This window comes from Podarcis melisellensis (assembly GCF_964234715.1).
Source record: "Podarcis melisellensis genome assembly, chromosome: 5".
Classification (NCBI taxonomy): Eukaryota; Metazoa; Chordata; class Lepidosauria; order Squamata; family Lacertidae; genus Podarcis; species Podarcis melisellensis.
The window spans coordinates 72,742,882-72,766,646 of record NC_138537.1 but is presented as its reverse complement, the minus strand read 5'-3'; the positions used below and the strand labels follow the sequence as shown (position 1 = coordinate 72,766,646).

General features: G+C 43.8%; 2 long non-coding RNA genes across 4 annotated transcripts; both read left to right on the top strand.

Annotated features, from left to right (window-relative positions):
* Positions 1-6,174: 6,174 nt before the first annotated feature.
* On the top strand, positions 6,175-19,326 carry LOC309370439. 2 transcript variants are annotated; one of them, XR_014168567.1, is made up of 3 exons: positions 6,175-7,759; positions 9,145-9,319; positions 17,507-19,326. It is a non-coding gene; the product is annotated as an uncharacterized lncRNA (long non-coding RNA). The 2 variants fall into 2 exon arrangements; XR_014168568.1 differs by lacking the exon at positions 17,507-19,326 and adding an exon at positions 10,558-10,699 and having other exon boundaries at positions 6,182-7,759.
* A 916-nt stretch (positions 19,327-20,242) lies between these two features.
* Positions 20,243-21,346, top strand: LOC309370438. Of its 2 annotated transcripts, XR_014168565.1 has the most exons (3): positions 20,243-20,340; positions 20,771-20,962; positions 21,123-21,346. It is a non-coding gene; the product is annotated as an uncharacterized lncRNA (long non-coding RNA). The 2 variants fall into 2 exon arrangements; XR_014168566.1 differs by lacking the exon at positions 21,123-21,346 and having other exon boundaries at positions 20,771-21,020.
* Positions 21,347-23,765: the final 2,419 nt, after the last annotated feature.

Here is a 23,765-nt window from a genome sequence, read left to right as displayed (position 1 = left end):
ATGGTGTCCGGGGGGGGGGGTGTCCATCTCTGCTCAAAACTGCAGTCCCTTGAGGTAATTTCTTAATTTTTGCCATAATGAACATCTTTCTGTCCCTGTTGTATGTGCTTGGTTGTTGCCATTGCAGGTGGAGCAATGTGTAGCGCAATGTCACATCACCATTTCATTAAAGTACTAGATGTTAATGTGAGGGTACATGGGGTGGCTGCTTTTGACAGCCCAGTCTCTGTAACATCTAGTATGACTCTTCTTCTCTTCATGCCCACATTTTTAGAAAATGGAAGTACCTGTTCTCGTCTTTGTTACTGGGTTCCAAGATGTATGCGCCAGTAGCGTCCAAGAACAGAAGTTTTAATAAAGCCACTTCCATAGCTGAATATTTAAGTGTTTTTATGACACTCCAGTGCCATCTTAACTGGGAAACGGAAACATTTTCTTAGTTTGGTGCAGGAGCTGAAACCTTCTTTAAAAAGACAAGAGAAAAGGTGGGGAGGGAATGTAAATTAAACCATAAATGAGCAGTATTAAGGGTTTTGTTTTCAACTAACAGGATTTAAGTGGGAATTGGAGACAACTTTCATAACATGGATTAAAAGTCTTTCATTATTAATGGTCACAAGCCATCCATAATTGAAGACTTCGTATCTGTATTTATTCAGGTTTTGTGAGCCCCAAAATACCTATTTAAAGCTTTGAATTTTATGACAAAGCTTGATCCACTCTGGCAAACATGGCAAAGTAGAAACTATTTGTTCCATCAGTGTTTGCTTGAAGGGTGAGTGTTCCAAAGCCACATCTATCTTCAGCCTCATTACCTCTGAATATTCATCAACAAAATAATAAACAAATACTCCTCTAACGAAACTGACCTCAAACAATTATTTTCTCAATTACATTATTACATTATTAGTCCCGTTTCTGTAAAGTAGAACAAGATTTTCACCTTGCAGAAGGAAGACACCACTATGGCCTACACAATTTCCTAATTGACAACCTTTTCTTATGTTACTTTGGGAGGTCCATTCGGCACAACATTATCTACTCTGCCTGGCCTGAGCTCTCCAAGATCTCAAGCATAAGTCTGTCTGAGCTCTGCTTCCTGAAATCTTTTAAATGGAGATACCAAAGATGGAAAGTAGATCCTTTTCATGAGGAGGTTGGGGTATGAACCTCAGGTCCCAGAGCTGCACTCAAAGCACACAGTTCAGAAATTGAGCTAACTCTTTATTAGCAAAAGCATGATCTCCACTGACTAAATTGAATGTCAGGCCTAATGAACAGAGCAGCTCATTCCCAGTGGTCTTCCTCCATGAAAATCAGTTGCCGAGACTGAAAACCAATCCCCGCCTCCTCAAGCTTTCCCCAAGCAATCACAGACTGCGCCTGCGTGCAGCCAACCCTTTTCATGCCTCTTCTGGTTCTTGTAGACCAGGGGGGAGAGGAGCTTGTCACAGCAGGAGGGGAAGACACCTGTGACTCTTCACCAGCTGGACTCCTCTCTGCCTCTTGGCCTCCCTCCTCCCTTGCCTCTGACTCTGGACTTTCCTCTGCCACAGACTCTCCCTGCTCACTAACCCCTGCTACCTCCTCAGCCTCCGACACCTCCTCTTCCTGGTCTTCTCCCTCTGACCATTCACAGTTGTCCCATCACCACTCCCTGGGCTCTGAGCCTTCTTCCCTCGGGGGTTCCCTAGCTGGTTCCTCCCGCCATTCCTCTGCATTCAACTACTCCATAACATCAGTGCTCCAGACCTCTTTATCTGGCCCTTGGGATACAGACCACACCCCTTCTCTCCAGGTCACACCCCTTAATTGCCCTGCTTCCATTTTCCTTGTGTGTCTGGCTGGAATGTGTCCTTGTACTGTGAAAATGTCTCTTGCCTGTCTGGTGAGAGGATGGAGATTGGCGTGTGAGGGGCTTGTGTTGTCTGTGGCTGGGATGTAGCCAGCTGTACAAAGGTAAGAGACACAGTCATCGTTTTGCCCAGTTTGGCCTCTGTGTCCCTCCCCCCAACCCTGGTATGCGGTCCCCAGAACGTTCCCCATAAGGAAGGGTGGCCCTTCGATTGAAACAGGTCTCCCAGTTCTAAAAAGCATAATTTAGAGTAGCTACATTTTAAAATAGATTTTATTCATGCAAGTACACTATCACTGCCAATAGTGGTTGGCATCTGCCTGTGTATTGAGGTCCTGAGCTGCCTAGATGACAGGACCCCTCTCTTGGCCCCACTGATGTGGTCCAAAGGAAAGCAGAGCAATAAGTTTGGTACTAGCTTGGCTGCAGGAGTTACAGGAAGGAGGCATACAAGGTGCCATCCAACCATCTTAGAGACTCCACTCCAGATTTGTGTAGGACCTCAATACACATTGCCCAGGCTTGCACCCCAGGAAGGGCACTTCAGTGCTGCTAACACAGCGGATTGACTTAACCCCTGGAGGCGCACTCCATTGTCTCTTGCGACAGGCAGATGCCAACCACTATTGGCAGTGATAGTGTACTTGCATGAATAAAATCTATTTTAAAATGTAGCTACTCTAAATTATGCTTTTTAGAACTGGGAGACCTGTTTCAATCGAAGGGCCACCCTTCCTTATGGGGAACGTTCTGGGGACCGCATACCAGGGTTGGGGGGAGGGACACAGAGGCCAAACTGGGCAAAACGATGACTGTGTCTCTTACCTTTGTACAGCTGGCTACATTCCAGCCACAGACAACACAAGCCCCTCACACGCCAATCTCCTTTCTTCTCCCAAAAACAGGGGAGCTGACTTGGGCCTCAGATTATGGGTGCCCATGCATGTGACATCATGACATCATGTTGTGACGTGATGTCATGACATCATGTGTGCGCCCCAGCCTTGGAACCTGACTTCCAGTGGCACCACCGGAAGTCAGGTTCCGAGGTCTCGCAAGGCCCCGGCCAGTGTCTCCAAGGTCTCGAAGGCCTTGGACGTGACTTCCGGTGCTTTCTGAAGCACAGGAAGTCTGTTGGGGCCCCTGTGATGTGGATGCTGAGCACTCACAACAAAAATGTTGTCGGTGCTCAGGCACCCAGGGCACCCTATAGTTGATACCCTTGCTCATAGATATCCCACAAGGCCCATGGAAATCAAAAGGCCTCCTCTGAGAAGTGAACAACGGATGTCACCCCAAATGTTTTGAGTTTTCTTCATGCATACTTGTCTTTGCTGACTGGTGATGCTGCTGTTTTACCAATTAGTTTTGATTACACTCATTTAATTTTATTGTTTTATTGATGGCTGCTTAACTCTTAGTGAGTTTTATTGTTATGTTTTTTATTATAGTTGATAGCTGCTTCAAGTACCCCTTTGGGAGAGAAAGGCAGACGAGATACATTTTAATTAATTAATCAGTCAGTCAGTCAAAGATCACTGGCATACTTTTCAAGTGCATCACATACATTAAGAAAAGTGGGATGTTTCTGCTAAACTTATTCAGCTTGTTTACCTTAAGACAGAATTTTTAAGCCGTGGTTGGTTAGACCTACTTGTACGGTTTTGTAAATTTTGTACATTGTTTACTTTTATTGCTTTGCTCCCCACTCTGTGATTGAAAAAAAATCACCCAAGTGTTGGCTATAAATCTGCAAATAAATAAATAATAAACAAATTCATCTTATGTGGTAATTGAGAATGGATAAGCTCTCTCTGCAGCAATCTTTCCAAGCTCTGGTCAGTCTCCCCTAGTCTTCAAGGTTTTCCCTGTTATTGTCTATATATGTTCAAGTTGTGGGACAGAACATCCCTGGGAACAACACTTTTTTCTTTTGTTAAAAGGGAAGAGAAACACTCAGCCACCTCATATTTAAAGGCAAGACACAAATTTTCATATAATTCACCCATCATCCAAAGGCTGCCACATATCTCCCCTTTTTGTGGGGGACAAATGGCTCTGCAAGAGTAGAAGGAGGGTATTGGCCCAACTTGTCATGTCCCCCAAGATAACCTGCTGTCTTCAGGTAGGGTGGAGAATGTTGTCCTTTTGCCTGTGTTGAAATGAGATTCAGCCATCAGTACAGTTGGCTTCTAGAATTGGACTGTGACACAATAGACAATATGGCAGCCTTCTCTCTTCACATTCCAAAGCTAACCCAGAAGGGCAGCTGAATCTTACTTCAACACTGGCTATGGAAGAGCTTCCTCCTCTGCGCAAGAAGACTGGCCAGGGGGCTGCTGCCACTGCCCCACTCCCAGCAATCGCAAATGGTAGGGCTGGTCTTGTCAGCTTTTTTACATGGAACTGCATGGCACCTGGCTGGCCTGTTAACAGAGGAGATCTGTTAACATGACAAAAGGGGTTGTCGATAGGCCATCCAAGAGGAATCCTTTGGCCTGGGGAGACAGATGGGACTGTGTGTTTGAGGTGACAGGAAAAGAGAGTGTTTGAGCAAGGGGTGCTGGGAAGAAGAAGAAAGACTGGGATCCATCTTGAGAAGGCTGGCTGGGAGATATGCCTTGGACTCCAAGGCTGTGGGGGACAAGTCTCTCTTGAAATGACCAGGCTATAAGATCTGGACGGGTAATATTTAGCTGACTAGTTTGTAAGAAGGTAGCTTCATCTGGTTTGTTGATCCATTTTAACAGGGGCTGCAATCTGTAGCCAGTTTTAAATTGACAGATTAATCTGCTCAAGCTTCCGCTAATTAGCAAGGACAGATTTTAATCAGCAGAGGCACAAGTTGTGTGCACTTGTTTAGAGTCTGAGAATGTTTTTGTTTTGGGTGTCATGGGGATGAGAAAAACAATTGAAGAAGAGCCTTTTTATTTTAAATAAGTTGAAGCTTCTGTGAAAGCTGTAAGCAACCTCAACAGCTTTGTCATGATCTGGTCCAGTACCAGAACCCACGGGGGAAGTGGTGAGGGTGGTTGAAGGTTACCGGACCGTGGGGAGCTCTGAGTGAGCAACTTGCTCCAGGAAAGGTTAGGAGCAGGCTGAGGTCTTTTATGTCTCTGTCTCCAGACCACCTTTTTTGTGCTCCATCCTCTTGGTGCAACATTGGAGACTTACAGGGCCAACCCTCTGCCCTGAAGATGGACACTCCTTCATTCCCAGTGTGCTTCTGGCCTGGTTCTCCACACTCAGGTGTCCATCAAGGTTCTGGCTCTAGCTTTGCAGACCTTGGTGGTTCCTCTGGGAGTTCTGGTCCAACTGCCTCAGGCACACTGGTCTCACTGCCTTCTGCAGCCAGCTCACCCCTGACCCAGACACAGCTCCCCATCTGATGCCCCTGCAGCCTTTGACTCTCTTTCCAGATCATGGCTGGATATCACAAACCTGAAGTCACCTATATTAAGGCTTTGGCAAAAAGCAAATTATTGACTGACTGGTTCAACATTAGATTAGACATCCCATTGTTTTAAAAACAGTTCAACTACATTTATGGTGCTGGAGTTGGGTTTTTTAAAAAAACAGTGTGCTCTTAAATTTTTGAGGATTTGGAAAAGTGGAAATGTGATTTATAAGCATTTTTTTAAACACACACACAAACATATAAAGTAAATGAGATTAAATGGTGCATCATGGAAAGTGTTGCTGCTCTGCAGAAAACCTGCAAGTAATATGTAAAAAGAGAGCATGTTGCATATTGCTAGGGTCTTGCAAAGTCACTAGCCTGCTTCTAGAGACCACAGGGAAATGTGAGAAACCCACAGCCAATGTGAAAGAGCTCTCTTAATCTCTTTTTGCACATGCATCAAGTAACCCCATGCTATATGTAAATGTCGTATATCTTTAGTAAACAGACCAGCTACATATACCACAGTATGTATTTTAATGGCATTTTTCTAAAGGTCAGACAATGCAAAGGAAAGTGGATGGGGGAGGGGGAGGTGAAAGAAAAAGGCCCATAGCTCCAGCGTGATATAGCAGTCTGCTCAAAGGTACATATTCCCAGGGCTTTTCATGTCATTTGATTAAAGGACAGCGTTCTGCCTATTGGAGTGGGAAAAATAAAGTCCTGCAAATGGGCTTATTTTGCTTTTCGATCAGTTTGGTATGCTCTCTCTCTCCCCGCCCCCCCCCCATTCCCCAATACTATTTTCCATCCTATACCACCAATACTGGGGACACTATATTCTGTTTATGCTAAACCTCACACATGTGGAAACAAATCCACAAATCGGTTCTGCCAAATCCACATGTGACTCCTTTGTTGGGTATAGATGGCATCTTGCCCTTTGTGCATAAAATAAGTGTGTGTGTGTGTATTTTTGCACCCTTCTACAAGTATATCTCTACCATGCATTGAAGAGGATTCCAGATCAGGGCAAATGCCAAAACATTTTTAAAGACTTTTCCAGAACCAAGAAAAAGTACATACGTACGTAAGTAAGTAAATGTTATGGCTCTCAGAAATGCATCCAAACCACTCTGAGACCTGCGGGTATAGAGCGGTATATAAATTCAAGAAATAAATGAATAAATGAAAAATAAATGAAAAAAAATCCAAGGTATCAGATCAGATATGACATCAGATAATAGATTCTTCGTGCAATTCCATGTTTGGATTAATAAATAAAACAACACATCCTAAAGATTTTGGCTACATCTAAAGTGGAGCCTCTGCTATAATTTGAAGATGCCTTTAAGTGGAGAAATGTTATTATATTATTATATATTTGTTTTTACCCCAACTTATCCTCAAGGTACCATACACATAAAAACAAGAACCACTAAAAAAAGAGCAAACAATTAAACATTACCAGAATTGAAACTATATACATATATAAAAGCTATTAAAACCATATGAATTATTATAATGAAAACAGCACAGCACCAGCCGTTTCATTAAAAGCAGTCAGACCCCCAAAGCCTCTTGGAACAAGAAAATCTTCCACAGGAAGGAGCCTGTCTATCTTCCCTAAGGAGAGAGTTCCAGAGCCTGGGAGCAGTCACCGAGAAGGCCCTCTCCCATGTCCCAAACGCTTTTCTTTTTCGTTTGCACAGTTAAAACATTCTGGGTGCAATCCTGGGAAAAACACGAAATACATGAAAAAGCCATCAGTATCCATGTATCTTTGTTAGAGTTCTCTGGATGTTTCACCCAGTGTAATCTGTTAGCAGAGGACCAATAATATAGTCTATGTATATGCATTTCATGTACGTGATCTTTGTTAATTAAATAGCAGCTACAGAGGGTGTGATCAGGATTAGAACAATGTTCACATGGCAGGATAGAGTTTATTCTTTTCCTCCTGTGCCACAATCCCAATGAAAATGCCTTCTTTAAGCCCCAGGAGGTCAGCTTTCATTGGTGTCCAAAGCAGGTTCACTCCCGGAAAATAGCAGCAATTTCTGGGTTCCTATTGGCACCGCATCGTAAGACTAACCCCACACCCTCGCTGCACAGTTTAGTCTCGATCCTGGCCCTCAGTATTTGATAACAAAAAGCAGGCATGTTAAGTGTATACTCACATTTAACGTGTTGTCTGGTTTGGCTCACAGCCATTGCTAGTTACCTAAATTTGGCCTTGTTTGTGAAAGTGGTTTTTATTTTCGTCAAGTGCCATAATTCCTTGACTTGAAGTCAAGAAGACTTTTAGGGCCTTGAGTGACGCACTTGGCAGGATCAGTCAAAACCACGAACCTTCAGATATTTAAAAGAGGCAGCATCATAAAGACACATATTTTTCTTTCTTCCTTTTTAACTCAGGTGCTGGTTGGGTCTCCGGAAGTTGCAACTGAACCCCAACTTTGAAGATTAGCATTTCTCAGAGTTACAAAAAGCCAATGTGGCAGGTCTGGCATTTATTTCTTTAAAGCCTTCTGAAAGGGAATATTTTTGGAAGTTTAAGGGATAAGTGTACTTGGTGATGCATGAAGTTGCTGATAATTGCAGTAGCTGTTCATCGTAGCTCTGCCCTTCCCATGACAGCACAGCACAGATCCTAGGGACGTTTCAAATGCCATATGAGGAGAAAGAAGGAAGTTCTGACAGCTTTATTATGGTTATTGCTGCTTGAGAAACCGCTATCCAGTTAGTAAGCACACTCTGTATTTAGAACATCTGGCTGTTTCTCCTCAGGAAGAACACCACGGACTGGGAGAAATTAGCAACCCTGAAATCAAGGGGGGAAAGATGTTGAGAAATGTATACAAGAAGCAAAAATTAAAGTTGGAAGAAAGATGTACGAAAACACAAACCACCTCCCCACCCCCATGTAAAGAAGCAGCTTCAAGAGAAAAAGTGTAACAGGATAAATTAAAGACAGGGAGGAAACCCCATTGCCACATGGGGTATTTTCAGTTGATCCAGACATGGGAAGCGTCATGATGCTGAGGGCTGAAAGTGGCCCTTCATGCTTCTCTATCCGGCCCTTAGAATTCTCCCCAGGCCACACCCACTTTCCGCAGGCCACACCCATCACTGGACCTGCTTCTCACCCCAAGTATTTTTGCCTGCTGGTATCTGTTCTTGAACTCTGACAATGTGCCTTACATGCCAGGATAGAGGATAGTGTGTGTAGAAATTAGCCTTCTGTATAGAAAGGTAAGGGACGCGGGTGGCGCTGTGGGTTAAACCACAGAGCCTAGGGCTTGCCAATCAGAAGGTCGGCAGTTCGAATCCCCGCGACGGGGTGAGCTCCTGTTGCTCAGTCCCTGCTCCTGCCAACCTAGCAGTTCGAAAGCACATCAAAGTGCAAGTAGATAAATAGGTACCGCTCTGGCGGGAAGGTAAACGGCGTTTCCGTGCTCTGATCTGGTTCGCCAGAAGCGGCTTAGTCATGCTGGCCACAGGACCCAGAAGCTGTACACTGGCTCCCTTGGCCAATAAGCAAGATGAGTGCCGCAACCCCAGAGTCAGCCACGACTGGACCTAACAGTCAGGGCCTCCTCTACCTTTACCTTTATAGAAAGGTAACATTTATATTAATCACTCCAGCGACTTTCACCTTTGGTCTTGCTCGCCTCTGGTATGCAGTTCTTAGAAGAACTCCTAGAAACATTTGGAAGACTGCCACCTTCCCTTCAGACTTTCTCGGGTGTTAAGATTATCAGAGGTGGTTCTCTTGTTCGTTCCACCATGAACGTAGGAGCCCATCTGAGGCAGCCCCCAAATTGTGGAATTCCCTCCACACAGAAGAGCGTCTGACACTTTCATTATCCTCATTATTTCTCCTAAGGTCCCAGGACGAGTTAGAACAACAGAAGTAATGCAGAGTAAAACCGGATAAAACCAAACCATATAGAGAACAAAAAGAGATTATCAACAGTCTTTTTGAAGCAATTTTGAGAGGAAGGCAGGCAGCTGACGTTAATGAAAAACTGAACAAACCACCAAGTCAGAAGATGCTGAAGGTGAGCCTCTTTACCCTGGCCTCTGACACCAGAGAGAGAGAGAGATTTTTAAGACCCACCCTATTCTTGTGGTTGTAATTTGCTTGGAACTGATTTTAATACTGTATTTTTAGATTGCTATAACCCGCCCTGGGACCTTACAGGGAAGGGTGATGAGAAGTCGAAACAACAAACACATAAGAAAAGGACTTCCCACCCCAGTTCAATCTAATGCAGGCTTCCTCAACCTCAGCCCTCCAGATGTTTTTGACCTACAACTCCCATGATCCCTAGCTAGCAGGACCAGTGGTCAGGGATGATGGGAACTGTAGTCTCAAAACATTTGGAGGGCCGAGGTTAAGGAAGCCTGATCTTAACTTTTGTCTGAGCTGTGAGGCCTTTGTCATCCTCCACCTGCTGGCATCCTTGGTTGGTTGGTTGGTGTGTGTGCCTGTAATGCCACTTTCTTCCTTGAACAATGAGATTTTAAAATGAATGGTTGCACACATGTTTGGGATACAATTATTTGTTTTATGTTTGACTACCAGTCCAACTCCCTGTGCCTGTTTTCAAGGGGGAGGAGAAATGGCAACATACTGTACAGTGTTATGCCCTATTTGGAGCATGGAGCCTGACCTGCATCAGATGCACACAAAGGGGCAGATGAATCTGTTGCTTTCAGTTTCTCATTGTTCCTATTTTTAAGTTCATTTCTGCATCGGTTTGCAATGCTTTCAAAAAATAACACCTCAAAAGTGTTTATCAGCGTCGGGGTGTGAATATATACATCTGCAGATGTGATTTTGCCTGATATACAAGTTTGCAAGCAATTTCTCCTAATATAGTGCATTCTTGAATATTCTTTTCACTAATATCTACATTTTCATGCACACTTTCCCCTAAAACACTCTCTTTCTTTCTTTCTTTCTTTCTTTCTTTCTTTCTTTCTTTCTGAACTACGTTATGAATGCATAGAAGTGTGAACTTTGAAGGGTAGCTATGTTTTGGTTTGTGTATTTTTTCAGGAAGTGTGAATGAAGGTAAGGTACCCCTGCCCATATGGGCCAGTCATGTCCGGCTCTAGGGTTGTGCGCTCATCTCGCTCAAGAGGCCGGGAGCCGGCGCCATCTGAAGACACTTCCGGGTCACGTGGCCAGCATGACGAAGCTGCAGCTGGCGAGCCAGCACCAGCGCTGCACACGGAAACGCCGTTTACCTTCCCGCTATAAAGCGGTACCTATTTATCTACTTGCACTTAGGGGTGCTTTCGAACTGCTAGGTGGGCAGGAGCTGGGACCGAACGACGAGAGCTCACCCCGCCGTGAGGATTCGAACCGCCGACCTTGCGATCAGCAAGTCCTAGGCACTGAGGTTTTACCCACAGCGCCACCCGCGTTGTGAATGAAGGTAACTCACATTAAAGTATTAACCAAACCTACTTTATCCCACATCCCCATGCAGAAGTCAGCTTCTGCTTATGGGTATTATTATTATTATTATTAATAATAATAATAATAATGCAGTGGTACCTCAGTTTATGAACTTAATCCATTCCGGAAGTCCGTTCATAAATCAAAACCGTTCTTAAACCGAGGCGCACTTTCCCTGATGAGGCTTCCCACCGCTGGTGCCCTTCCACCGTTTGGATTCCATTCTTAGACCAAGGTAAAGTTCTCAAACCAAGACACTATTTCCGGTTTTGCGGAGTTTGTAAACAAAATCATTCTTAAACTGGACTTTTCTTAAATCGAGGTACCACTGTAATAATGCAGGTTATAACAATTTAAAATTTACAACAACTTTAAAAACAGGTTAAAACTTACAATTATAAAAACTGCAAAAAATATAGCTTGTTGGTCTGGAGCACGTCTTACTGTTTGAAGAAGTTTGCTTCATGAGGTAAATATGGGAAGCAGATTAGGGGGGGTCTTTGCACCAACCCTGAAAGTGGTGGTTATGTACCATTATGCAGTCCCTAATGCTCTGCTACTAAGAAAACTTTTCTGCAATATAACACCAATTCTTTTTTAAAAGGAAATTTCATATTTAGCTTCTTTCACTCTCTTTTAGCAAAGCTTTGAAGCAGAACCTTTCACCCAGAGGTAGATTATCTGAATGCTCATTTACTGAGACCGCAATGCCCATTATTACAGGACATGCAAATGTTTCATACAGTGTATGAAGAAAAATTATTCCAAATGATTATTGATGGGTTAATCAAGAAAACCATGTCAACTTCTTTTGTCCATTAATGTGGACGGCATTTCACAATCATCATAATAAAAGCCAAATGTTAATGGTTCAGGTAATCAGATCCTAATGAAGAACAGCGATGGATTCTCGCCTTTAAATAGTTTACAATTTTCATAATCACTGAAGTGGTCAGTTGGTCCCACGATTCTTCATATTTCATACTGCATCTTTTCCAACCTGTTCTTTAGTTTAACTTTTTCCTCTTGTTTTCTTTTCAGAAGGGGAAAAAAGTTAAGGAAGCAGAAGGCAGGATATGAACACCTTTGAAATGAAAAGATCATCAAGCAATAGTGATGGTGGCCAATAATTCAACATGTCACACACATCAAAGAAATTACAAAATATCATGTCGCAAATCGGCTAGTAGCTGCAGATATACTGCAGGCCTCTTTCACCTTCTTTATATATAGTTATTTATACCTATGAGAAATCCCAGCATTTGGATTGTCCATGATCTTAATTTACTTAACATAACCTAACAAAAGCTACCATTGAGGTATCAACATTTTCAAAAGTAGGGGGTCCATGGCATGGCTTTTGAAAAACAGGGGGTCCGCAGTACTTAACTAATTAGGAATCATTGACTTAGAGGTTTCCTAACCATCAAGCAATATAAAAAAACATTGCTAAATAAATAAAAAAAACATTAGGACTGCCTTTCCTTGTGTCCCTAGATGGATTTGCCCCTTATTAATTTGTAGGCCCCAGTATAAAGTCACCCAGTGAACAATATTTCTTTCATTGTTAAGGACACAAAGGTGGAATCTACACACAAATTTAAAAAAAACACTGTGAAAATGTGTTTTGAAAAATACATTGAATTTTGCATAGCTCACTGCCACCATCTAGTGTCACATTCGTATATTGCAATTTAACAACACATTTAAAATGTTCTATTTGCAGCTGTAGAGCTGAGTCCAAAGACTCCCTTCCCTGCCTCACATTCTCAAAACTGTCGTTCTGACTGACCACATGCCTATCTCTGACAGGCCTAGGCTTATTTGCCAGCTAAGTTTTCCTTTAAGAAGGAATGTATCCTAAGGGACTGCATACAAAATCTTAATACCACAGAGGTGTGGGAACATAACAATAGTGGCAGCTAAACTGGTCAGTTATAAAAGCTCTCCAACTCAAATCAACTGATTGTTTCCTTTGCTCAGATGCTGGATAGTCCCTTGCCCTGTAACTGTGTAATCTCTGTTGCGGCCAGAGAAGTACTGTTTTTCTGTTGATGAATCCTAGGATAAATTAATGAGCCCACTCGAGAACTTGGGCCGTTTACTTTATATGCTCATAAAAGGTGTTGTTAAAAAGCAAGTAGAGAGCTGCCCGAAATAAAAACGGATGAGAGTAACTAAAATATTGATAAATAAATTCCATTAAAACACAGTAGGTTTAAATGGTATGGACAGCAAAGGGCAAGTTATAGCTGAGAAAGTTCCCACAGGACCAAGTCTAAAAATCACAAGGTTATGCAGACTGCTCACATCAAGGAGCACTGTCCTCTGTTTTTCCATAAAATAAATATTTCCTTACATAATTGCCAAATCATTTGGACGTTCTTAATCCCTCGTCAGGTTTTAAAGAGCAATCAAAGTGTCCATTTCCTGCGTACCAATATTTAACGTTTATTAAGAGCCAACTAGTCACTTTAGGTTGAACTTCACAAAATAGAAGGTACCACTTTAGAGGACGGATGGAACATCTGTTGTCCTCCAGATGATGTTGGACAATGGAACTTGTGATCCCTGACCACTGGGCATGCTGGCTGGGACCGGGGTTCCATTCTGGGCCATCACACACGTCACTAGGATGGGTGTAAATGGGGATACCTCTATTCTGACCCTGCTCATTTTGGGCACCATTTTTGGTGCACATGTAAGCAGGAACACGCGTGCTGATCACGCATAAGTGGGGATTCCCCCGCTTCATTTTTCCCCTAGTGCTCGCTGTGGCGTTTGCCCTCCTAGGTGGGTCATAAGGAAAGGGTTAAATGAGTGTGATGTGATTGTCCAGTGGGAACCCAAGGGGAGGAGTTAGAGTTAGAGTTGGAGTTGTTGGGAAGTCAGTTGGGAGTTGGAGAAGGAAGAGGGAGGATAAGTCTGTGGGTTGGTCTAGTTTTGATGTGAGAGAATGAGAGAAACTGTTAGAAGGAGTCAGATAGACAGTTGGGATAATCAGTTAGAAGGTAAAGGTAAATGTAAAGGTACCCCTGCCTGTACGGGCCAGTCATGTCTGACTCTAGGGTTGTGCGCTCATCTCACTTAAGAGGCCGGGAGGCAGCGCTGTCCGGAGACACTTCCAGGTCACGTGGCCAGCGTGACGAAGCTGCTCTGGCGAGCCAGCACCAGCGCAGCACACGGAAACGCCGTTTAGCTTCCCGTTATAAAGCTGTACCTATTTATCTACTTGCACTTAGGGGTGCTTTCGAACTGCTTCCTCCTCCATGTGACAGTCCTTTAGATATTTGAAGATGGTGATCACATCTCCTCTCAGTCTCCTCTTTTCCAGGCTAAACATACCCAGCTCATTCAAGAGCTCCTTGTAAGACTTAGTTTCCAGACCCTTGGTTTATTTTGGTTGTCTTGGCACAGCACACCTCCCTGGGATGAGCTGTGAGAAAAAAAGCTGCCTTGGAGGCAGGAGCAGGCCACAACCCACATTACAGCACTTGATGTGCAGTGTGTGTGTGACAGGCTGAGAGCCAGCTCTGTCTCTGCAAGGCCAGGAACCTCCCTTGGACCCCTTGCGACTTAAGCTCATCACCCTGGTTAAGATGCCCCTTTGGGGAGCGTGGCTGGGAGACCCCTGTCTCCTTCTGGACTGCCTGCAAAGCACCTTGCCATTCCCTGCAAGCAGACTGTTACCATGGCCAGGCTGGGGGCCTGATTCCTGCCCATTCCCCGCTTGTGGGATGCTCTCCTCAAGGAAGCTTGTCTGGTGTCATCTTTAGAAGCTGGGCAACAACCTTCCTGTATAACCAGGCCTTGGGCTTCTAACTATCTGTGTCCTTTCAGAAGTTGGTGGGTTGTTTTTCTGTATTCCCTCCATCCTGCTTTTAATGTACCTACGTGGGGTTTCGTTTGCTTGTTTTTAAGTCACTTTAGGTTGCCTTGGCCAAGATAATCCAACAAAAAATAGTAATACATTTATATATAACATATATAAATGAAATCTCTTGCTTAGTGCCTTTTGCTGCATTCCAGAGGCCCTGGGCTCCAAGGCAGACTGCTTCCCCGGTGTGCCTCTGGAAGTAGCCAGCTGCCCTCCATTCCTAGCCAGACAGCCTTGCCACCCTTGCCCAGGGTGACCCCCTACGAGATGGCCGGGTGCAGAGTAGAGCCAAAGCCACCTCTGTGTCTGGCTAGGGGCTGCCTCTCACTCCTCCCCTTGAGGGTCCTGCATTGCTGCTAGCAGTTGGGTGGCCCAGGTCTGCACCTGAATGGGGAGGGGCATCTGAGCCGGGCAGAGAGCGGAGAGACTGGATGGGAGAGGAAAGGGAGAAGTGCTCCAGAAGGACAATGACAAGCAGAAGCAGGGGCAGGAAGTGTGCACAGCTCAGAGAAAGAGGGGGGTAGGGGGTCCCCTGCTCAGTTTTAATTGTCATTTCTAATATGTAATTGTTTTAATATATGCAATTTAATAATATATGCAGGTCTCTTTTGATAATCACAGGACAATCTTTCAAAGATGAGATGGGTGGCAGAGAAGCTAGTGGAGAAAGCATTACAAATGGAGGAACAATGTTGGGGAATCGTGGAGATGGCACCTAAGAGGAGATCCAAGGAAGTAAAGGGATGCTGGGAGGATAGACAGCTCCTCCAGCCCACTAACTAAATTGGCACAGAGATGGTGGAGGAAAAAGCCATTTTGTGCTCCCCAAGTATCCATTGGCGAGGACATTTTAACTGCACAAAAAGGCTGTAATCTATTATTCACACCAATTCATTGATTGACGCTTGCAGCCCTAGCTGCAAATGATAGGTCCCTCTCCTCTGCTGGATCTCTGCTGGAGCAGCTATAATATCTGAAATTATCCCCCCTGAGAACCTGTGTGAAAAATCCTCTTTGTATTATTATTAATTGTGGTGGTGGTGGTGGTTGCTCCCGCAAAAGGAGCTCAGTGTGGCTTGCGTACTGTTGGAGGTCATCTGTACATATTTTAAAAGCTTCAGAGACTTCCACTGAAATCAATAGCACTTGGATGTGCCTGACTCTGGCTGCATTGTGCTTGGTGTCCCTCATCCGTCAGGACTGGCGTGTTACTTCAGCATTTTCTGCCTACCAGGCTAGAGCAGCTCCTAAGGCATCTGAATGTCTTGAGCTTGCCGTTTTAAGGACTGCTGAGGTTGTGAATTGCAAATACCCCAAGTCGCCGTCGAAATGCCAAGGCATGGGAACAGTTGTCCTGTGATGGGTCAGTACAGTCATGATGACAGCACACAGTCCTAGGGCCCAGCAGGACCCCTCCAGCTACTGCTGCACCCCCCTCCCACAGACATATCCTGATTGTGCCTCCTCTTTTGATAGCAGCAAAGTCTTCTGTCCCATTGAAAGAAGTGTCCCATTGAAAGAAGAGTCTCTAAAGGCATTTTTTTAAAAAAAAAAACATTTATTTTGAAGCAGATTCAAAGTCAAGCAAGAGCCGAAAGCATTTATTCCCCCAACGATTCCTTTGTATTTGTATGACTCCTTTAAGGATCACAATGTGCCCCATTATGTCAAAATAGTAGTCAAAATGCAAGGACATTATCTTTTTTCTCCCCTTTAATTAGATTGATATCCCTCCCCCCTCAATGGAAGCTTCCATACATTCAAACTGTACCATGAAATCCTCAAGAGCAAAACGTTTTAAGCATCATGAAGTACAAAACTGACCGCAAGGGGGCAAGATATGGGGAGGGTGGCAGAGCTCTTAAATAAATGCTTCTTGATAGGTTCCAAAGCAAACCCAGATAGTTACTCTTTCTGAAGGAAAGGTCAGGCTGGGACTGAGGTGGACCTCCTTAGGGAAAGAGTTCTGAAGACCTTGGACCACAATGAAGACAGGCCCTGCAGTGTCCTTCCCTCGCTGACACAGATGACAGTATGTTAATGAAGAAAACTCTTTGAACCAAACGAGATACTATCTCAGTGACAGTAAAGTCCCAGCCACACATTTGCTTCGACAGCATGGGGTATGTGGGCAAAGTGCTCTTACAGGGGAAAGTCAATGGACAGAAAGGGGTTTCCCTCCCAAGCATTGTCTCCCTAGCAGGGCATCCACACTAAGCAAGTGTTTCTCCCTAGCTGGGATCATTTCCAGGTTTGGAACGTAATTGTAAGAGTGGAACCTTTTTTATGTACAGTCGTACCTCAGCTCCAGAAAGCCTTGAATGTTGAACGTTTTGGCTCTCGAACGACTGAAAACCGGAAGCGAGTGTGTTCCGTTTTTTGAATATTCTTTCAGAAGCTGAATGTCCGACAGGGCGTCTGTGGCTTCCGAATGGCTGCAGGAGCCGATCAGAAGCCACGCTTTGGAAGTCAAACGTTTCAGAAGTCGAATGGACTTCCAGAACGGATTCTGTTCAACTTCTGAGATACGACTGTATATAAAAACTGAGCATTTGTGCATGAGCTTGCAGAAGAGAATCAGTGGCCAAGGAATTTTACCCTGCAATTGACTCCCTACCCCACCATGAGTGAAACATGGGCTTGGTAGCACCATGTTCCCTTTCTAGCATGGGGCACCCTTGATCCTGTGCACATTTAATCAGAAGAATGTCTCGCTGAGTTCTCTCTCTCGAGAAAACATCCATAGGATTGCAGCCTTAGATAAGCTGGGGAGAAGAAACAAGCCTCACAGTCTTCAGAAGAACAGCAAACAAAGCCTCAGCAGTGAGCCCATTATGACTTTGACTAATCAAGAGAGAAACCACCTGCAGGAATAGCCTCTTTTCTGTTTCCTCCCAACAGGAGCGTCCGAATGATGATTAATCACCGAATAAACCGAAGAACTGACAACAAAATAATGCCCAAGAGAAAGCAGAGATGGGGACAGAGCAACAGGCGCCATGTGGTCCTCGCCCGGGTGGGTGGAGCAGCCAGAGAAGATGGATGGCCCTCAAAATGCATGACACTTGAGTATCTTAAATGGGAAGGTAAAGCTACTCACACCGTCAAGGAAATAACACCCATTCAGGTTGACACACTTCAATTGTCCAAAACTTTTTCTTTCTTTTTTTTTGGGAAAAAGAATCTAATAGAGGGGCAGCTTGGAAAGAAAATCTGCTAATGAGAGTTTTTAATTGGACTTCTATGCCTGATCATAACTGAAATAAGAGATACTGTAAATGACAGCTTAATCCATTATCGCAAAAGGCACCGCAAAGGCTTTGTTGATTATATTCGCAGATTAGCCTAACTATGTCCCTACTAATTTGGGAAGCGATGAATCATGGGGTTCAAACGGGGCTCAGATGAGTCAATTATTCTAAACAGCGATATCAAAAGCTCATATTTTCTACACCAAGGAATCAAGCAAGTTATGTTCAACAATGAGCCAAAATGAGCTTTATTGCACATCCTCAATTGACCAAGTCATTAGCAACACGGAAGAAGCTTTTGCTAATTTTTCAGTATGTTCAGTATCTTCTTGCCCCCATGGAATCCCTTCTGGCAAGGATTTATTAACTTGAAAAACATTTGAAGGAAAACAAGCTTACTGCTGTCGGCTGGAAACCGGTCTATGGTTACTTGTTGCTGAGTTACTGCAAGTATTTTTTTATTTTGTCACTTTGAAAGAAAGAAGGAAACTCTGACACAACTAAGCACATTTCCTTATAATTCTCCAACACTTGGATCTGGGGCATATGCACAATGCATTAATCTTTCCTTTTCTCGTGGGTGGGTGGGTGTTCACTTCCCAAACTATCACTTAAGTTACTGGCAGTTTAGGGTGTGTGAAAGATTTGGCTTTACAACTCAGTCCTAACCAAGTTTATGCAGAAGCATGTCTCACTAAGTTCAATGGTCTGAGGACTTCCCAAAGGTATTGGATTGGACACAGGATGCCACACCAGTTTCAGATTTAGGGCTGCATGGTGATTTTGAGAAGATCCACAAAATTCAGAAGATCCACAAAATTCAGAAGATCCACAAAATTCAGAAGATCCACAACAGAGAAGATTCATTTGGGGATATCAAATTTTGGCCATGCACAAGGCGCCATACTACAAAATATCACCATCTGCCTGCACCAGATCTGCCTGCACCTTGGGTTACTCCACATAAAAGTCCATTAGGCCTGCTGAGGAATTGCTTTTCTATGATTGGATGAATTAAAAAACCAGAGGTTCCACTCACCACGTAATATAGTGCTATAGTATAGCAAAGCGCCCTTTCCCGTGGTCCAGGTTCTCCTGTAATGTTAATATACAAGTAAGCCCCACTCAACAAAGGTCCTTTCCAATGGCAATTAAAGGCTTCCTGTTTACTTATTATTTTAATTGATCAAATTTGTATACCACTCTTCACTGAAAGATCATAGGGCGGTTCACAACAGCCAGTTGTGTGGATTCTCCATAAAAAGAAAGAAAGAGTGGCAATCGCAGAGAAAAGGGCAAATGTGTAAATAACATTGGTTTGATCTAGTAGGGCTCTTTGTCTGTTCTTAATGGGACTTGCTTCCTAGTAAGCATGCCTGGGGCAATGCAGCCACAGACTGCATGGCGATTGCCTTTTGGAGGTCCACGATCTATGACAAGCACATACCCAGGAAGGTGCCATAATGTGCTGGTCCATTTATAGGCAGTATTAAAAATCATACGAATATTATTATTAGCATGCCTCACTCTGCCTAATGGAATGGCCAGCTTTATCATCCATTTCCTTTCACCATAAGCTTTCACACACTTGTTTGCCTGATATTAGGGATCAAATGAAAGACTTGCAGAAGCAGCTCTCTAGTTTTCCTTTCACACTGTCTTTTGGTGACAAGGAAAAGGGAGAAACTTGTTTTCTTCTTAGCAGCACCGCCAGGTGATTCCAAAATACAGTGGTACCTCAGGTTAAGTACTTAATTTGTTCCAGAGGTCTGTTCTTAACCTGAAACTGTTCTTAACCTGAAGCACCACTTTAGCTAACGGGGCCTCCTGCTGCTGCCGCGCCGCCGGAGCACAATTTCTGTTCTCATCCTGAAGCAAAATTCTTAACCCGAGGTAATATATCTGGGTTAGCGGAGTCTGTATCCTGAAGCGTATGTAACCTGAAGCGTATGTAACCTGAGGTACCACTGTAAATATAATGAAATGGTAAAATTGATGCATTATCAGTGCTTTTTTTCTTAAATAATGTTTAGGGGTTCTCTCATTTTCCAACTCATATTGCGATACTGCCCCCCAATGAGGCCAAACTTAGATTCACAAATGTTTAGGGGTATGCGTCCCCCCCCATGTCCCGTCCCCCCAGAAGAAAGCACTGATATTATTCTTATTCTATCCTTCACCCCAAGGTCCCAGGGCAGGTCACTCCAACAAAACCCAACACTACAGCACAATATTAAAAAGTTTAAAACAACTTACAGAAAGAAGGTGGGTGGTAAAAATATACACATCAAAGGTCAAAAGTGAAGCTAAAGGGGGAAGCTTACACACACATAAACAATGCCTTGCTTATGGAACACTACTGCTTTATGATGTAACATTGCTTCAGACTCATTGTTGGCAGGACTGGGAAGATGGCAGCCTCCCTGGCCAGTGATGGGCCACAGTTTTTTTCTCCCACAATACCTCTGGATAGCATTGTTCCATGTAAGGCAATGTGGAGTAATTTAGAAGCCTAGAGGACTCTACATGCTGTTTGTGAGGGCTGGTAACAAGAGAGAAGTGGGAGGCCAGCAAATCCATCTGCATGTTTCTTCTACCTGGCAGCTTAGCTGACTTTTAAGCCTGTGAATTTCCTGAGGACTGAGAAGTCAGGAGAATGGTCACCTGTGACTTACTAACTTTCAGACAAAAATGATAACTTCTGTTCCTCTAAAGTACTATCCCATGCATATCTACCCAGAAGTAGGCACCATTAAGTTCAATAGGATTTACTCCCAGCTAAATTATAGGAGTCAAGTCTTAATGGGTGTCCTATTCTTTCAGCTCCCTTGCTAGTTCTTTTTAATAGGATTTGCAGACTGATTCGGAGCACTTCACATATGTGAGCAAGCTAGTTCTCTCTCTCTCTCCACAGATCCCTCTCAGTACAGCACAATGGGAAGAGAACTGGACTGTGCACAAATATGTGGGATTTCCATGATATTGGAAATAGTTGGAGGCTATCTACACATATGTTGCTTGGTTCATATTGAGGTTTTCCATGTAATTCTGTACCCAGAAGGTGTTAAATGGAACAGAAGTGGGGAAATCACACCACTGCTAACATGTGAGCACAGTTCATCCATTTGATTGACTGAAATACAGTACTAACCAATCTGTCCTTACTTATGTATTCGGACCTTTGTTACTAAATAGATGGTTAAGATGGCAAGTGTTTTTGTTTTGTTTTTTTGCATTACCAATAAGCTATTTTGTTTTAAAAACAGAGAAGAGCTGTAGTGGTTCTTTCAGTATATTATTAGACCCTTCGTTTCCTCTACATCTTTTTTTCAAGACCCCAATGGAAACCAATATTCCAAAAAGAAAAGGAATAGTGGCATCAGTCTGGAAAGGCATGGATAGAGCCTTCCCACTCCAAATAATGAAGATCATCTTGTGCTTTGTTCTTTTTCTTTTTAAAAAGAAATCTATGGGTTGGAGATTGATGCCTTTTAGGATAATGCACTGAGCAACCACCATTGCAAAAAAATAAAAATAAATAACAGCTTCTTTTTAGCCCAATCCCTGCATGTGGCAGGATATTGGTGGAACTCAGCAAACTGTGGTGTTAATGTTCAACCAGGTACAGCGCTGGCTGCAAATCACTCAGGAAAGGAGAAAGATCGGCTTGACATTTCCAGCACTCCGGCCTTTTTAGCTATGCATGTAAGCTCCTTGTAAGCTGCCATGTCTAATTAGCCGCTGAGGCATTCTGTCTTCATTGGATGCCTCGGCTGCGATTAGGGAAAGTGGATGAGGGCCCTGCTGCAGATTGTGACAAAGCACCGGTTGATGCTGCTACATGATGTCCTGCAGATGAAGTCCAGACACTTTCGACTAATCATCAACTTTTCCAGTCCTATTAACAGCAATTATTTGGGGGGGGGGTGGATTGTGGGAGCTGGGAAACAGCATATTTTAACACTGCCTTTCATCTGCCATCCCAAGGCGGAGAACACAAAAATAAGCAAAGGAAGCAATTTAAAGCAATACAGATAAGTAAACATCCCTGGAACAATAAAACGCCTCAGTGATTTGGAGCAAATTTAAAACATTATCTTTTATAGCAGATAGATGATAGATAGATAGATAGATAGATAGATAGATAGATAGATAGATAGATGATAGATAGATAGATAATATTTTTTAAAAGGTTTGGGTTGTGTGAGAAATAGCTTGGCATCTAAACCCTTAAAACAAACATAGATGCCACCACCAGAAAAATCCTAAGAAAACATATGGCAATCGGATTTATACACAACTTTTACTGTTGCCTACAATTTCAGATTGAATTTTTCACAGCATCACTATAGTTGCTCCCTTTGTGGCATCCAGTGAGTTGTGTTCCTAGGGATTTGCTAGGTTGGCCCATTCCAAGGGTGCAGACCCAGGGGGTGTTCAAAAATTTCGCCTTTCCACTCTGGCTCAGAGTGGCTATGAGCCCACCTGTCCACTCCATAGGCTGCTCCCCCACTGCTCTGGGCAGTTGGGTGAGGAGCTCAGACTTCTCTGGGTACTTCGGTGAAGGAATCCAGTTGCTGGTATGAGCTGTGGCAGCCGCCCTGCAGGGCCCCCTCCCCAGTCAGCCAGCAGCACTATTAGAAGTGTGAGTGGAGTGCCCAGTGAGGCTCAGGCAGAAGAAAGACTTTGGGAAATGATATCTAATGAGTTGGAAAAAATGTTTTCAAATACGTTTTTCCCAAAACCAGAGGTATTCCTTTTGGGAATGGTACAGATGGAAGTTGGCCCCAAAATGGCAGGTGAGTGAGGTCCCTAATAAGGAGGAATGGCAATTAAAAATGATAGAATATGCAGAGTCAGCAGGTCTAACAAGTAAAAAAAGAGAGCAAGAAGATCGAGTATACAAAGAGGAATGGAAACTTTTTGTGGAGTATATGGAAAATAACTGTAAAGAAGTAAAAATGCTAGCAGGATTAAGGTAAATTCAACAGTGTAACATATAATAAAGGAAGAATAAGGGGAGAAAGTGAACCAAATATATACTGTATATAAGAATATGCAGGGATGGTGGGAAAATCAAAGGAACCAGGTAAGGGGAAGAAGGGAAGTTGTTGAATGTTTTATTATAAAGAAACATATTAATGGTGGAAAGGTATATTTGAATGTGAATGTGATTTTGGAAACGGTAATAATGAAATATATAAATATATAAAACAGACAGAAGAAAGACAGAGAGCGGGCAAGAGTTGTGGGAGAAGGAAAAAGGAAGGGAGGGAGGAAGACGGAAGAAGGGAAAGCAGCGAGTGGAGGCAGGGCAGAAGGCAGGGAGGCAGGTGAACCGATGGAGGGTAGGGGAAGGCAGAGCGGACCCAACCTCAATGGCCGTGGAGGAAGTCATTGGTGGAGTGCAAAAGGCACTGAAAAGCAAACATGAGCTTCTGGTCCATGGTCTCTCCTGGCTTCTGAGATGCTGGCACAGCTCCTTGACAAAGGTGTAAGGGAGGACCAATCCAATACAGTTCAGCAGTGGCAGATTCAGGTACTATGGCGCTTTGTGAAACGCCAAAATGTGGTGCCCCCACTAGCCCTCATACGTTAGGTAAGGAGGCAGGTGGCTTTAGCAAGGAGGTGTGAGGCTCTAACAGAGTCCTAGAGCCCTCTCACCTCCTTCCCCAAACTGAAAAAGCTCTAACTAGGTTTTGGGCAGTAGGCAGGAGGACTCTAGGGCCCTGTCAGCACCTTACGCCTCCTTCCCCAAGACCAGTGATTTGCTTACTGGGCTTTGAGAAGGTACACCCTCGTCTCACCTCCCAGTGCATGTGAACTGCTCTCACAGCTCTAAATCTGTCCCTGCACAAGGGAACCTAGGCAGGCCTCTGTGTCCAGCACCTGAGTTTTTTGTGTGACTT